At 42.5% G+C, this 16,533-nt stretch overlaps 1 protein-coding gene across 1 annotated transcript in view; it reads left to right on the plus strand.

Moving 5' to 3' along the window:
* The window catches only part of LOC119657792 (homeobox protein OTX2-A-like), a 66,128-nt gene that overhangs the window by 9,578 nt on the left and 40,017 nt on the right, over positions 1–16,533 (plus strand). The window lies entirely within an intron of this gene.

Genomic DNA, 16,533 nt, shown 5'->3' on the forward strand with positions numbered 1-16,533 from the left:
ATGGCATTCCAACCCGTCATCACAAAGGTTTCCATTTTTTCATCCGTTGCTTTGAAACATGATTATTCTGTCAGTCACAGGGCTTGACATTTTCCCTTTTTGAACAACATTACTTCGCTACCTATCCTCCAAATGATAAACATTTTCTCCGTCTATTCTTCTCAACTGGAATGGAAATCAAGAGACCATTTTGTCTGTGAACTATCTACAATGATTTTAAGATACAGGTAATAATCAATTTGTGATCGAATTTGATCTTCTGGTTGAGTTGCCAACAGAGAGTCTGCGTTATTACGACCGACACCTACCACACGCAATAGTGGGTAGCACACAAAGAGTTCTAGACTTTTATACACTCCCAGGAAATTCGATATCTTAAGAATCGACGGAGGCTGTTGGCTTCATAAAAACAACTCGACTTGGCCATTCTAGAGGCAATGATTGCCACAGTCTCTTTTCGAAAGAATTAATCCTCACGCCTTTTGTTTGCTTTTTTTGATTACCTGCAATACGGAAAGTTGGAACAGGACAAAGGCGGGTGTAGAAAACCAACATGTCAATATCTTGCGTAGTCTTAAAAGATTTTTTATAGAAAATATTGCATTAGGAGATCATCAGGATGCCGTCATCATGAACATTATCCACAAGAAAATCAAATAATGCTGGAGTGTCTGAAAGGGTTTTAAGAAGTTCCAAAATGGCATTTCGACCCCTTTTTCACGTGACAGACATGTTGTCTGCTGAGATGTTACTTTTTATGATACTCCTTCCACTTGGGAGTTTTCAAGGCACACGAGATACCCAGACCTACATTCGCTATTAGTAATTGGAGTTGGAGTCGAAATTGAAACACAATCAGGGGCTTATAAGTACAGTAAGAAGGAAATTGAGTACATAAGAAACATATGCAAGTTCATTTTATGGCCTCAACTGGGTTGGAACAACATTTATATTATCGATAGCCTTTGAATATCGCAACAGACTGCAACGATTCCAAGAAATACACATATTGGAAATTTTAATTCCATACGCAACCCAAAAAAGTCAGAATTTTATTCGCTACTAACATTGTTGAATTTATGGAATTCGACTTCACAATGGGGAAACCCAAGTTCCATATTTGGATTTTCCATACTTCATAAATATTTTTCTATAACATTGTTCCTAAATGTGTGGATTAATGAGGTGCATTATTGGAATATTGCAGCCAACAATTTGAATATTTTGTCTTATTAATGTCGATTCTTGTGAATTATAATTTGACGGTATTGTGGCTAACCCATAGCGTCTTATCAGTGTTTCGACGGAAGGCACGCTCTTCCACCATAACTTAAGTGAGAACTGCAGTGATACTGGAGATGGTGTTGTTTTAACCGTTCCTCATGCTGCTGTTGCACTCTAACAAGACAGGACACCTAAGAAGCACTGATGGAGCGAACTCGCGTAAAGCTCGAAAGATGTTGTCAGACAAATCTTTCCCCAAGGAACTTCCATCCAAATTAGGAAACATCAGACTTGCATAGTTTGCGCCCCAATGAAGGCTTCCGAGCTAAAGAAAAGAAGGAGGCTTTCTATAAAAATTTCAGTATACTCCAAGTATGCTCCTCAAAGACAACATTGTGATCCTTATAGGAGATCTGCATGTGAAAGTACGCTGTGATAATGCATTGATTGAACATGGAATATGGAAACAAGATTTTGGTGACGGTAACAGCAATGATAGAAGATGATTTGTAAACGACAGTCTTTATGGTTCAATGTTCCGCTTGAAGTGCAATTCGAACTCTCCTCTGAAGGGTACAACTTACCCGTAGTACTTAATATAACTTGAAATCAAGCGGGCATGCGCCTTTCACCCCAGTTTAGTCACCATTGTGTATGGGCACTCTGAAGTAACAGATAATATTTATCCCCTGATAAATAACCTCCGATCAGATACGCACATTGTTGGTGCGAAGCTCAAAGCTAAGACTTATTTGTAGGTCGTGTTAAGGAGGCTATTGGCTACAAGAATCAAAATAATAGGAAGGAAGTAATGAAAAAAGAATGCAAGGTTAGTAACAGTAGGCCGTCGATATCCCATAACTGCAGTGCCTTGATAGTGGGACACTCGACTATAGTGGAATTTAATGTTACAAAAAAAATATAGAGAAGTTAAACTGAAATGTACACCATATCTCTTTGAGAAGAGTTCAATACTGTGTCATTTTCATCAATAGACCTGCCCTAACAGGAAACTTGAAGTATCCTGAACGCGTCAAATGCGCTGTCTGGCGTTCTGACCGCCTTCATCTAAAGTACAGGCTCCCTCGTATCCTTTCTCTAACATAGATGTTGCCCTTATAGACTTTCCGGACTAAATCGTCCTTATGCGAACCCACTTTCCGCAGCTTATCCAGCAAGTCTTTGCCCCCAGTCGTAGGTCGTAAACGCCCCTTAAATTATTTGCCTGTTTTCTCTCCGCTGGGCTCTACTCTCTTGCAGTCCACCCTTGATAATTGGGTCCATTGGTGTTCGGTCAACAAGCTAACACTGAATGTCATCAAATGCCACTGGATGTGCTATTCGCTTAAACCCTCCCGACATCCTTTCCCTATTCTCTTAATAGATAACCCCTTTCACTACTGACCTCCTTCCAAAACCTGGGTATAATATTCGACAACACACTTCGTTTCAACTCCCACTTCGTTGACATCATCGATAGAGCTTCCTAAATGTCTGATTTTATCCTATGTTCCTCCTCCGACTTTACTTCAGCCCTCCTTAACACTCTTCCACTCCCTTGTCAGAAATGTCCTTGAATATTGCTGTGTAGTCTGGCCCCATTCCGCATCCGTGACTGTCGCGCTCTTGAAGTTGTACAACGCGAATTCACCCAGACCCTCTTTTACAAAAAGAACCTTCCACGGGTTGTCTATCAGGCACGACTCCGCACCTTCAATGTCCCCTCCCTGAAGCAACGCGGTATCTTCCATGATATGTGCACTCTTTTCAAACTCTACAATTGCCTGATGGACCGCTCTGCCAACTCGGATATTAATTTCCACGCCGCATCTCAAAACGGATATTTTTGAAGTACCCTGCGCAGAGCTCGACATTTACTTTCCATTTATAAACATCAGAATATCTTTATGTCAACTAGGGGTTTTTTAAATAGGCACACGTACATATGTAGGTATAGTCGCTTTACAAGCTCAAATGGCCCCATCTGTGAGTCTTCAGCTAATTTCACCTTCACCCCAAAATGGATCATTGTAATGGTGAAATGCTGAATCAGTAAGAATCTGCACGACCTGCTTTTTTGTTCCTGGAAATGGTGCTTATCCAATAGTTTGGAACAAAGACCATCATCATCAACGGCGCAAGAGCCGGCATCCGGTCTAAGCCTGCCTTAATAAGGAACTCCAGACATCCCGGTTTTGTCAGGAGGTCCACCAATTCGATATTCCTACGCCATCGCTCTATCTCAGTCAGGGTCTGTCTCGTCTTCTTTTTCTACCATAGATATTACCCTTATAGATTTTCCAGGCTGGATCATCCTCATCTATATGGACTAAGTGACCCGCCCACCGCAGCCTGCTGAGCCGGATTTTATTCACAACTTGACGCCGCGGTATCGCTCATAGATTGCGTCATTATGTAGGCTACGGAATCGTGCATCCTCATGTAGGGGGCCAAAAATTCTTCGGAGGATTCTTCTCTCGAACGCGGTCAAAAATTCGCAGTTTTTCGATAAGAACCCAAGTCTCCCAGGAATACAAACCCTAGTTTCGAGCGAAACAGTTTTTGGAAGCTGAAATAGGCTCATTTGGCTGACAACAACCGTGCGCGGTTTTCATCGTCATAGCTGTTATCGGTTGTGATTTTCAACCCCAGATAGGAGAAATTTTCAACGGTCTCGAAGTTTTAGTCTCCTATTTTCATTGTTTTCTTTTGACCAGTGCGTTCATTCTTTTGGTTTTGGCGCTGACGCTGCCACCAGGTACTTCGTCTTGCCTTCATTAATATGTAGCCCAACATGTTGTGCTGCCTGCTCGATCTGGATGAACATCTCGGGTTGTTCGTCCCATGATGTCGATATCACCAGCATAGGCCAGTAGTTGGGTAGACTTAAAGAGGAACGTACCCCTCGCATTTACCTCAGTATCACGGATCACTTTCTCCAGGGCCAGGATGAAGAGGACGCATGATACGCATCTCCTTGTCGTAGACCGTTGTTGATGTCGAATGATCTTGAGAGTGATCCTGCTGCTTTTATCTGACCTCGCACATTGGTCAGGGTCAGCCTAGTCAGTCTTATTAATTTCGTCGGGATACCGAATTCTCTCATGGCTGTGTACAGTTTTACCCTGGCTATGCTATCATAGGCGGCTTTAAAGTCGATGAACAGATGGTGCAACTGTTGTCCATATTCCAACAGTTTTTCCATCGCTTGCTGCAGAGAGAGAATTTGACCTGTTGCTGATTTGCCTGGAGTGAAGCCTCTTTGGTATGGGCCAATGATGTTCTGGGCGTATGCGGCTATTCGACCTAGCAAGATAGTGGAGAATATCTTATAGATGGTACTCAGCAACGTGATACCGCTATAATTGCTGCAATGCGTGATATCCCCCTTTTTATGTGTGAGACAGATAATGCCTCGTTGCCAATCGTCAGGCATTGATTCGCTGTTCCACATCTTGAGCACAAGTTGATGAACAACTTGGGGTAATTGGTCACTTCCATATTTAACCAATTCGGCTGTAATTCCATCGGCTCCTGGGGACTTATGGTTTTTAAACTTTTATGCTTAGTGGTGGCAATATTTGTCCGTCGTCTTGAGTTGGCAGGACCTCGAACTCGTCGATATTTTCGTTGTTGGACAGTTCATCAAAATACTCAACCCATCACTCCAATATGTCCATTCTGTCAGAAATCAAATTTCCCTCTTTAACTCGGCAGGATGAGTATCGTAGTGTATAAAGTTTCATCCTGCTGACTTGTTGGTAAAACTTCCGCGCCTGGTGCGGTTGCTCCCTGAACTTTTCTAGTTCAGAGACTTGTTGGTTCTCCCAGACCCACTTTTTCTGTCTGGGAAGTCCTTTCTTCGCTCGACGGAGTTCATGATAAGTCTCGGCGCCTGCCCGCGTTCTTTGAGAATGCAACATTAATCGGTATACAACATTCTTCCGTTCCGTTGCTAGCTTACATTCATCGTCAAACCAGCCATTCCAACTCTTTTTGCAACTGGGGCCAAATATGTGTGTGGCCGTATCAATGAGAACGTTCTTCAGGATCTCTCTTGACTGCGGTTATTGGGGCATCCATTTCGCTCTTATAGAAGTTGCGGAGGGCTGTGTTATGAATGGCTTCAGTATTCACTTTCACCTGATTTTCAGAGGGGATTGTAGGTGGCGTCATAATTCGAGCTCGGAACACTATGCCAACAAGATACTCGTCCGAGTCTATATTCGCCCCCTATATTTTCTGACTTTCATCAAGGTTGAAATTCATCCCGTCTGGAGAGGCCCACGTATGTGGACCGCTTTTCGCGCATACCAGGTATTTCCGACAACCATTTCGTGCGATACTGCTAACTGAATAATCCGCAGCCGTTATCATTGGTATCCCTATGTAAGATATGGGAGCCGACGTATCGCCTGAATATGGGCTCCGTCCCTACTTGACTGTTGAAATCTCCAAGTATGATTTTGATATCATACTTGGGATTAGCTTCGAGGGTCCGCTCAACTGCTTCGTAGAAAGTATCCTTCTCCAACTCTGCAGTCTCCTCCGTAGGGGCGTGAACCTTTGTCAGGCTTATATTTCTAAACTTGCCTCGCAAACGCATAGCCATTCGCTTATATTTTCAAAGCCGATAGCATTGGAACAAAAATAGTCCCCTAAATTTCAGACGCGACGGAAAAGTCTGTCTGTTCTCTCACCGGATCCAGTTGAAAGTATTCTGTGCTGTTGCTATATGGGAGCAGCACATGGAAGGTGACAACAACTGTTACTCAAAAGCTCCAAACCTTCTTCAACATTTGTCTGCGAAGTATCATCGGAATACAGTTGCCTAATACTACTTCTAACAAAAAACTTAGTCGGTGTGCAGGCCTGTCACCCGAGGGCGATGGGTTTGGAAGGCGGAAATGGCAGTAGATAGGTCACACATTGAGGAAGGGCGACATTTCCACTGCTGGCTGCGTCTACTGTCCCAAGATGGTCGTAGACTAAGCCCCATTTACGTATCTAACGTAAATAATTGATTAAAGTTGAAATAATAGTTACAGTCCATTGCCAGAACCTCAGCTCTTGAGTTGCTTTGATTATCTTTCTTTAAAATATAAATTTTGATATGCGGGAAAATAAAATTATAACTAAATATATGAAATGAACTTAATGGGCAGAGTGTGACTTTCTAAATCTTTTTTGAATTCATGCGAAATCAAAATCGCCACCTTCATTCATCTACCACTGAATTAATTTCTTGAACTTGTGAATTCAAATAAATTGTTGCACTTGTTGGCCGCAACAATCGATTCAGGGAGGAATTTCCCTGGGTACGTATTGTTCTCCATCCGTTTTAAGTTTGAATTCAATACGCTTTTGTCATACCGTTTTGAATCGACAGTCAAGTGCCTCTACAAACACTTAACCTGCCAATATACCTCATGCAGTGCGCACTTGACAACTTGTGCAATGCACTCCAAATTTCCTCGATTTGCAAACCCTACTTCAATACCAGAAGACCAAGAAAGACACTTGAAACATTTGAATTGGGGGTGCGCTTTTTCCAGCCCTTTAGCTACCGTGGACAAATAACGAAAACAAAAGCCGCATGCGGTAAATGACTTCTTTGCAGCCAACAAAGAGTTTTCCCTGCTCCTTTTGGCGGAATCTTCCAGGACCAGGGCTACGTATGCCTGAAAGAGAACAAATCGAAAAACGCCAACCAATCCTAGTTCCAGCGACACAAAGCCACTGAGTAATTTATTTTTGCCAAACTCGAGACTGATAAAATTTGCATTTTAAATTGTAAATTATCGATAATTTATGAACTGGAAGTCTGAAGGGGGTTGCGTCCATGCCAGCGCTATCATCTCTTTTGTAAGCTTAAAATTTTGTCGCCTTTGTTCAAGACGCGTAGACCGTGCCAATGTTTTGCTTGCATTTGTGTTTGCCAAATGGGAGGATGTGTCGTGTGTTAAAATGCTTTTCAAGTCCTTTTTTAGGGGCAAAAAAGCATTTTATCATGTGCTAAGCTTTCCTCCTGTGATTTATGACTGAGGTGCTTCTGCAAAACATTCCGGCTCAATTTGTTCCCGTGGTTTTGTGATGGCGGAAGGTGAAATTGGAAGCATTCTATGGACTCACGCTTTAAGTATGCAACAAAAATATCTGAAACTGGTATGCAAGGAGCAAATAAAGCTGAAGCAGCATAATATGGACGTAAGGATATTTGTCGATCGATTTCATAAAACAGGAATAGTAAGATGCTTACTGGAAGCTGAATTGTACCACATTCTATTGTTATTGCGGTAGCTATAGTGCCCTTAGTTGTACAAAACAACTGCCAGCCCTTTGTAACTCAGTATTCATGTTTCGGCTTTCTTCAATTAAATCAACTAAACTAAGTACATATTCCTGCAAGGAAGGAAGTAAACGCATTTCGGTGTACATGGTTAATACTCTTCCAAACGTTCTGACCGACTTTATGACATCTGCTTGCGTGCCTTTGAGTGCTTCAAGTGAGTATTTATGACTTCAATTACGACCCTCATATTCCTCCTCCTACAAGCAACACCTAAGAATTTTATTATGATATGCATTGTTGAGTCAATGAATGCCAACGGCACCCCCAACGTTGTAAATTGATTTAATCCTATTCGAATTATTATGTCGAAGTGTCGCTTGCTCCTGGAGCGCGCAATAGGAATCCCGAAAATCAATGGTAGTAAGGATCAAGGATATGAATATAATTAAGTAATTGTTTCTGGGATTTGTACGAGGATCGCCATTCTTCAGAATCATATAGACCGAAAAGTGATAATCTTCCACATCAAACAAAGAACTTTGCCCCAATGTATCTGGGTTTCCGATTTTTATAATAAACATACATTTATTCATTAAAACCGGAGCGCGTCTCTACACTGCCCCACCCCAGTCTGGACGATGTCGTCGCTGAGTAGAAGGCCTTGATGGCCGCTTGGTTGTCGGCCAGAATGGCTGTGTTATGCTTGGGGCTCGAATCTCGCTCCAGCCATCGGCAGACTTCCAAAATCGCCAGTACGTCCGCCTGGAATACACTGGCGAATCCTAGGAGACCATGCGACTTAAATACACTGTGTGTATTCGAGAAAACACCCGCGCCGACTCCACAGGCCATCTTTAATCCGTCCGTAAAGAATACCGTGTCATAACCTTGCAACATACCGCCGGTCTTCCACTTTGCCTTGTTTGGAAAGTCCAAAGCAAAGCTGCTCGTGAAGTTCAACTTGCGTGTGGCATAGTCCGTGGGGAATGCCCAGATTTCCCGAGGTACTTCGTCTAGGATGTTGCTGTGGCCGTAGGACTTCGCTGCCCAGTATCCGGACTCACGTAGTCTGATCGCACTGCACGCTGCAAAGTATTTAATGCGGAGGTCTAGGGGGAGGAGATACAGGAGTACATTGAGAGCATCTGCCGGGCAGGCCTGCAGAGCCCCAGTAGCACCTGCACACGCGGTTCTGTTAAGCTTTATCCTATTGTATTTTTTCTTCAAAGCCTGCCACCATACAATAGAGCCGTACGTTACGATCGGACGCACTACAGAGAACCATCCTCGAGCGGAAACCCCATTTCCTTGCAGAGGTTCTCTTGCAGGCATAGAAGGCTATACATGCTGACAGGCACACCTTTCGCAACGCTCCTTCCATGATGTCGCTCATAATGGACAGAAACATCCCTAATACTAATATCACCAAGTCGTCGGCATACGCCACTACCTTCACCCCGCTGCTGTAATATGTACGTAAAATTTTGTCCATTACTATTAACCAGAGCACCGGTGAGATGACGCCACCCTGGGGCGTGCCTCTGTTCACAGCTCTGGTCAAGTGATTGCCTCCCAGATCCGACTGGATTATCCTGGTACTTAGCTTCCTTGATGGCGTTGGTACTGATGTTGTTAAAGGCTCCCTCTATATCCAAAAAGGCAGCTAGTGTATACTACTTGTACTGCAGCGACCGCTAAACCGTGCCAATTACCTCATGGAGGGTGGTTTCTGTGGATTTTCCTTTGAGGTAGGCATGCTGGGAGAGAAAGGCGTTCTCTCCATAACCGTCCTTAAGTGAACGTCCAGGACGCGCTCTAAGGTCTTCAGCACGAAAGAGGTCAGGCTGATTGGTCGAAAGTCCTTCGCGGACTCATGACCGCGCTTGCTCGCTTTCGGTATAAAAACCACTCGTGCGCGCCTCCAAGACTTTGATACGTATCCTAAAGATATGCAGCTCAACAATCTCAACAAGCCACGGCACAACCCTTTTCTGCTGCTTCTGTAGCATGACTGGCATTATGCCATCAGGGCCTGGAAATTTGTATGCGGAGAAGCTGTTTATAGCCCAGCCAATCTTATCCTCGGTAACTACGATTTGATAGACTCGCACAGCTGGTCTGGTCGCAAACCCTCCAAGCACGGATCTGGCTCACAGTCCTCCTCGCTGGCGGAGAAGTGCGTTTGAACCAGCAGCTCCAAGGTTTCATTAGAAGATTCCATCCAGGAGCCTTCCGACTTTCTAAGAAAGGATGGGCTCTTATGTTCTTTGGACAGAATCTTACTGAACCTCGCGGTCCTGATGGCCGACTTGTACTTCTTCAGGCAGTCCTTGTATGGCTGCCAGTATTTTTGCCTGTAGCAGATGTTGAAGATTTCTCTGGTCAGCTTGCTGAGGCTGGAGAGATCTTCATTCCACCACGATGACATGGTCTTTTTGCTGTACTTAGTAGGGCGCGAGACTTTAAATGCGGTATCAAATGCCTTTTCCAGAGCCCCGACCTTTAACTCCAGTTCGTCTGTCGTGCCAATCTTACCAATTTGCGCACCGGAGAGTTTGCTCTTAATTACTTGACCAAAGTTTCTCCAGTCGATCCTCCTGGGGTCTCTGAAGGTTTTGTAGACTTCTGGGGCGAGATCTAGACTGAAAGGTATCCAACTGTGATCAGAGAAGGATCTCTGGTCAAACACTCCCCAGTCCTCCACCCTACGAATTCCAATTTCGGTTATTAGGGTGTTATCAAGGACTTCCTGCCAACCGTCGCAGTTCTCCGAGCAGGGGGAATGGAAGGTTGGTGTACTGCCCCTGTTACACACCGATAGGTTTGAAGTAATATTGTTGATTTTCGAGCTAATGCCTATCAGCAGGTTCGCTTTCTTTGTTGCTATGGTGTTCGTCAGATGTTCTAGTTCTTCTGGCGGAGTTGATCGGTCGTGAACTATGTAAGCCGAGGAAATATACACGTTCTCTGCCCCCACCTGCTCCAGCTTGACCAGTCGTGGTCGGTGGAACTCTGGTCCGGACACAGAAAAGCGTGCAGACTCTTCCTCGCAAGAATACATGCTCTAGGTTTATCCTTATCAGGATCTCCTGTGCTGTGGAATAAATTAAAATATTTGCTTTGGAGCCCTTTGATGGTTATGCTGATTAACTTCACCATTTTTCAGCTACTTGTCTCTATTCTTAAAATTTAGGTCAGAGAAACCAAGGTAGCCTTTCAAGTCCATCTTCAGATTTTAGCCATCAATTTGTAATGCAAGGATAACATTCCCATTGCTTTTCGATTCGATTACACTCCCCTCCTCGCTTACGAGATCAACATTCAGGTTTTATTCTTTGGCAAATCCCCAGAGCTGGGTGCCGTACTTCAATATGGACCTTAGGATACAGGATTATACATTAACATGAGTGTCCGGATAGGGAACTGGTTAGAGCACGAGATTGTCGTCATTGGTGGCAATGTGGGATTTATACTCGTATCGTAATTTGACGTCGGATGGACTCAACTGTGAATGAGTACCTGAGTCCAGTCAGGGTAATAATCTCGGACGAACGCAATGCAATGAATGAAATGCTCTAACACACTTGAAGGCCCTGATCGAACAGGATTGTTGCGCCAACGATTATGATTATTATTCTCAGGTAATAAGTTCCTAGCCAGGAGCTTTATTAGGAGGCACATTTGTTTTAATTTCTGTCTTCAGCTCATTTAGTTTCACACGGCGTATTGGGTAATGGTCCACTTTTTTTATTAAGGTTTTGTGTGAAACAAAACCTTATTAGAATCGATTCGATGTCTGTCTGTCTGTCTGTCTGTCTGTCTGTCTGTCTATCTGTCTGTCACAGCCGATTTATTCGAAAACGGCTGAACCGATTGTCACGAAAATTGATAGGAGTATGTGATCTGCCGTTCCCTTTACATGCAGCAACTGACGCCATTTTGTGTTAAGTTTAAGGGGGGGCTCCCCATACATGTGAAAGGAGGGTGCAAAATTTTTTTTCATAAAATGTGGCCATGTAGGGTATCAAATGAAAGGTCTCAATTAGTACTTTTCGAAACTGGTTCAATATTTGACATTGGGTGAAATATAGGGGAGTGAGGGCTCAAAATATGACCCCCAAAAAGTGTAACAGGTCTCGTTCCCAGAACCTATCCAACCGAAAAATCTGAAAAAAATCTCAGTGGTGCATCTCTACGAAATCTAGGCCTCAAAATATATCCGGTTCCGATATCTGCACAAATAAAGTTAATAATAGTATATTTCCACATTTTAGAAATTTACCCGGCACCCCCCTTATGTTCATCCCAGAAGTACAAAATTTGGCACGGGTATAATGAAGAATATAGTGCACAATTTGGTCAAGTTTGAGGAAAATCCAACTATTATTAACAAAGTTATAGGGGGTGAAACTTTACAATTTTTTGTAAATTTCGTTCACTCTACAACCTGATGACGTCATCATCACATATCAATTCCTCAATGCCACAACGAAGTTAGTTCGTATGAATTGGGTGGAAAAGGATTATTTTGTTTTAGTTTTTTAGTCATTTGTATATGAATATCAATTATTCCAACGAGACATGTGTGTATGTAGGTATATAGTATATGCGTGCTAATGAACTTTGCGGGTAGAACCTAATTCAGATAAATATAAGAAGTAAATCGGAAATATGGGTATGATCAATTTACATATATACGTGCCTATATGTGTACAGTATTCGAAAATAGGCAGTTTTTTTGTTTAGGGTGAGCGTAACATCTACGGCTGTAATATGTACGTATGTCTCGTAGTTTTGTAGCTGTATACGGGTAGAAAAATGTGCGTTGAAATTTCTTAGATAAGATGAACACAAAACCTTTATACCCGAAGCACGAGCTTCCGGTATTCCGACTTGTTTGTGTTAAGGGGGTCATCCCGTGTGTCGGGTTGGAGAAATCGATTTTTTTTTTTTTGCATGAATTGTATCTATATATAGTGGAGAATATGTGGGCAAAGGGATTTTCCGATATTCCGAGTCGTTCAGAAATTACAGGGTTAAACAGGTAAGGAGTTTGCAGCCGCGACTAGATGAGAAAGAGCATCGAATCTTTTTTTACCTGTTAGTTTTTTACCTGAGCCTTATAAATTCGAACACAGGTATAAATATAAAAAGATGGAAAACCAATCAATTGTCTAAACTTATTTGCTGTTTGGAATAAAAAGGATAATCCAGTCTAGAGTGAGCACTGAAAGGCTTTTAAGCTATACTCAGTTATATTTTGTTGTAAGTATTGTGCTGTTTGTGTGTTCAGCGATTTTTTTAAATGGATCGTACGAAGGGAGATCGCTTTAACGTTCAACGTCATGCTCGCAATAAAAAATGAATATTTCATGGGAATCGATACTTATCAGAGAAGAAAAAGGACTTCGCATCAACATCACCAAAGAAACTTTCAGCAAGCATGAACATGGATGTTCCAATTGCGACAAGTTTTGTATATTGTATATTGGATTTTACTGCAGTTGTCTCCGGTATTTCTGCAAATAATTAAATGTACGTAGTAGTAAAAAAGGAATACGTAAGACATGTCGAGAAAAGAATGGGAACGCGGCTTAGAAATGCAAAGAAGAATCACAAAGGCATTGGTGGAAGAGGGGCTGGAAAACTTACTGATAAGGACCTCACTACATTTTCTGCGCTAGCTATTTGTCGACACGCAAATTCGATACAAGAAATGAAGCAAGAAATTTGAGAAACTTTCTTCCATAATTGTTCTACAGACGAAAATCCTCAGCATCAAAATTGTTCAGCAGGCGAGGACAGTTGGTGCAAACGGCGCAAAGCGGATGCTAAAGGAGAACTGGATAGTTTTCACCACGAGAAGGCACCTTTGACTGAAGGAGTTCAAACAGTCATCAAACCAATCTACGAAGATTTGTCACGAGATGATCTCTTGAACAGATGTTTAGGAGCAGAGACCCAGAATAACAATGAGTCGTTAAATGCATTGATCTGGACTTTCGCTCCTAAACACCTTCATTCTGGGGACAAGGTCGTAGAAATAGCCACTTTTCTGGCTGTAATTATTTTCAATTAACGATTCAATGGCATTCTCAAAATCCTAGTAACAATGGGGTGTCAAGTTGGTCACATATGTCAGGTTTATGCCGACCGCCGTAATGAAGTGCGAAATTGGCGGTGCGAACGACCATCGACTGACCTCGTTAAAAGAGCCAGAATTGACACCAGAGAGCAACAATCGGCCTTACAAGACTTTTTTGAAGAAACGGAGGGTGCTCTCTATGGACCAGGAATAGCAGATTAATGGTGGGCTAAAATTTTACTGTTGATAATCACATTTAAATTTTCAAATGCATTTTTCTCGAAACTGCATCTTGAAAATCGGCTGCCACCATAGCTCAAAATCTATCAAACCAAATTCTTTGAAATTTTCACGGCTTCTTTAGTACATATTTCTACGGTCCGCAAACTAGGATAATTGCAATCGAACGGGTCGTTTTTTTTTTATTCATAAAAAAAGCCGTAAAAAAACACCAAAATTCAAAAAATTAAGTTTAAAAGCCCGCCAAAAATTTACTTTTTAATAATTTCCAATTATCCTAGTTTGCGGACCGTGGAATATTGTCCACATTAAAATGCCGTTTAGCTTTTTTTCCTCAGATGAACACAGCGCCCTCCAGCGTGGCAGCAGAAAAACACCTTTTTTTGGAGATGGGTGCATAAATTAACACCTATTCCGAAAATTAGCTACGAAATCAAGCTGAAAAATTTATCACGTATACTAGAGATATCAATAAACATATGGTGAAAAAATCATGTTTCTATCTTTATCCAGTCCTTCAAAATAATTTTTCAAAAAAAGGCAAAAAAAACGGCCTTCACACGGGATGACCCCCTTAAGCGTGTGACTCTTGAGTACCTAGATCTTGGAAGGTACTTTCTTGATGCTTCGCGAACATATCTGCCTTATTCTGTACAGCACAAACCCATTGCCCGTTTTCCTGTTTATTAGGTGGAATTTGTTGTCTGGGGTTTTTTAGATCTTTCGCGGCCTTCCACACAGAGTAGCCTATGTCTTTTTGTTCTACAAGATTTGACACATACCTATTGAAGTACTCGTTCCTGTATTTGTTATTTGAGGCTTTTAGCTTGCTTGTCTGAAAGTTTAGGGTATTTTCCTTTCCGTTGTGTGGTTTCTTTCCCATAATTTGAGCTTTATGTTTCGCTACAATTAATTCTAATCTCAGTCGATGTTTGTCTGAGCGTCTGTCTGTCTGTCTGTCTACCACACCCAATTTATTGGGAAATGGCTTTAACGATTGTCATGAAAATTGGTGAGAGCATGTGGTATGTTGTTCCCTTTAAATACAGGAAGTGGCACCATTTTGTGTTAAGTTTAAGGGTGGGCTCCCTATACATGTGAATGGAAGGTGCAATATTTTTTTCACAGAATGTGGCCGTGTGGAGTTCCAAATGAAAGGCCTCAATCAGTACTTTTTGAAACTGGGGATCCCATACATACACAAGGGGAGCGTAAATTTTTTTCACCAAATTTAGTCACGTAATTTCCATAGCCGATCTCAGTTTTAACATTTGTTGGAAAGGTGGGGAACGCGGGAGGACGAAACTGATCATTTCTTTAATGGGCCCATTCTCAAAAACTACCCATCTGAAAAAAGAAGCTGGTAATATATGGTGCCTAGACTCCGAAATACCCTCGATACTGATACCCGTTCAAATAAAGTTAATAATAGTATTACATTACTATAATTTTTAGTAATTGACTGCAAAGCCCCCCTTAAGTTCATCCTAGCACCACGAAATTTTGCAGCAATATAGACTATAACATAGAGCATAATCCTACCTAATCCTAATCCTAATCCTAATCCTAGTTCAAAGTTATAATAGGTCAACATTGTCGATTCTTTGCAAATTCAATACTCTAAATGTCAATATCACCTGAAAGTGTATATTCTCACTTAATATATGCATATACTACGTGCTACGTACTAATGGGACAAATGCACAGTCAAATGTCTTTATGAAAGAAATACATTAAACCTTTCATACCTGAAGCGTCCGGCTTCCGGCTTCCGGCTTCTGGTTTCCCAACTTGCTTTATTTGTTTAGAATAAGCATAAGACCTACGTTCTGTAATATGTAGGTATTTCTTCTGCTTTGAAAAAAATAAGAAGGAATATTTTGGGTTTACGAATGGAAAAATGGGCGTAGAAACTTTCTCACTTAAGATGAACAGAAAACCTTTATACTCGAAGCGCCAGCTTCCAGTATTCCCTGTGTGGAGTTGCCAAATCTCCCATCAGGCGCGTCCCTTCGTGCGGATAAGGGAATGCTCGGTGAATGTGTCATGGCCATGCACATGCACGCATCCGGAGATGTGCGTGTATGAGCATGTTTATGCGCAGGCCGGGTAGGTGGGAAGTCAACGCCCACCCGTGGATAAAAATTGGCTATGGGAAGGATACCCAGAAATAAAACCAAACATGGAGGAGCAGAAAAAGAATGAAGTTACGGTGCAGGGCTTCGGAAACCCAGTGCCGGCGGTTTTTGGGAGTGAGCAAGGCCGTCGATATCCAACGACCGCAGTGCCTCAGTAGTGGGAACCTTGGCTACTGTGGCATCTAATGTTACAAGCGTACGGGAGAAACTTGAACTGGCTCCAGTGATGGATCCGTTCAGAAGGAGCTCGATTTTTCGCAGGTCCCTCCCACACGGGCACAAGCCCCCACGATCGCTACCCCCAGTGGGAAGCGTATAGCGGTAGTCTTCGATGAGGAAGAATCACTGACACCGATTCACCCGAGCGATGTTTTGGGCAATGATCAGTCTGGAGCTGCCTTTACTGCCCTCGGTAAAAAGATCATGGAGCTGTGTGAGTTTATAAAGGAGCGCAGGAACATTCACCAAAATATAAGGGCCATGATAAGAAGCATCCGTTTGATGTACGGCAAGGCCCAGGATGAACGAGTAGGGAAGTCGCCGATTGGAAAAGT

This window comes from Hermetia illucens, chromosome 5 (genome assembly GCF_905115235.1).
Source record: "Hermetia illucens chromosome 5, iHerIll2.2.curated.20191125, whole genome shotgun sequence".
NCBI lineage: Eukaryota > Metazoa > Arthropoda > Insecta > Diptera > Stratiomyidae > Hermetia > Hermetia illucens.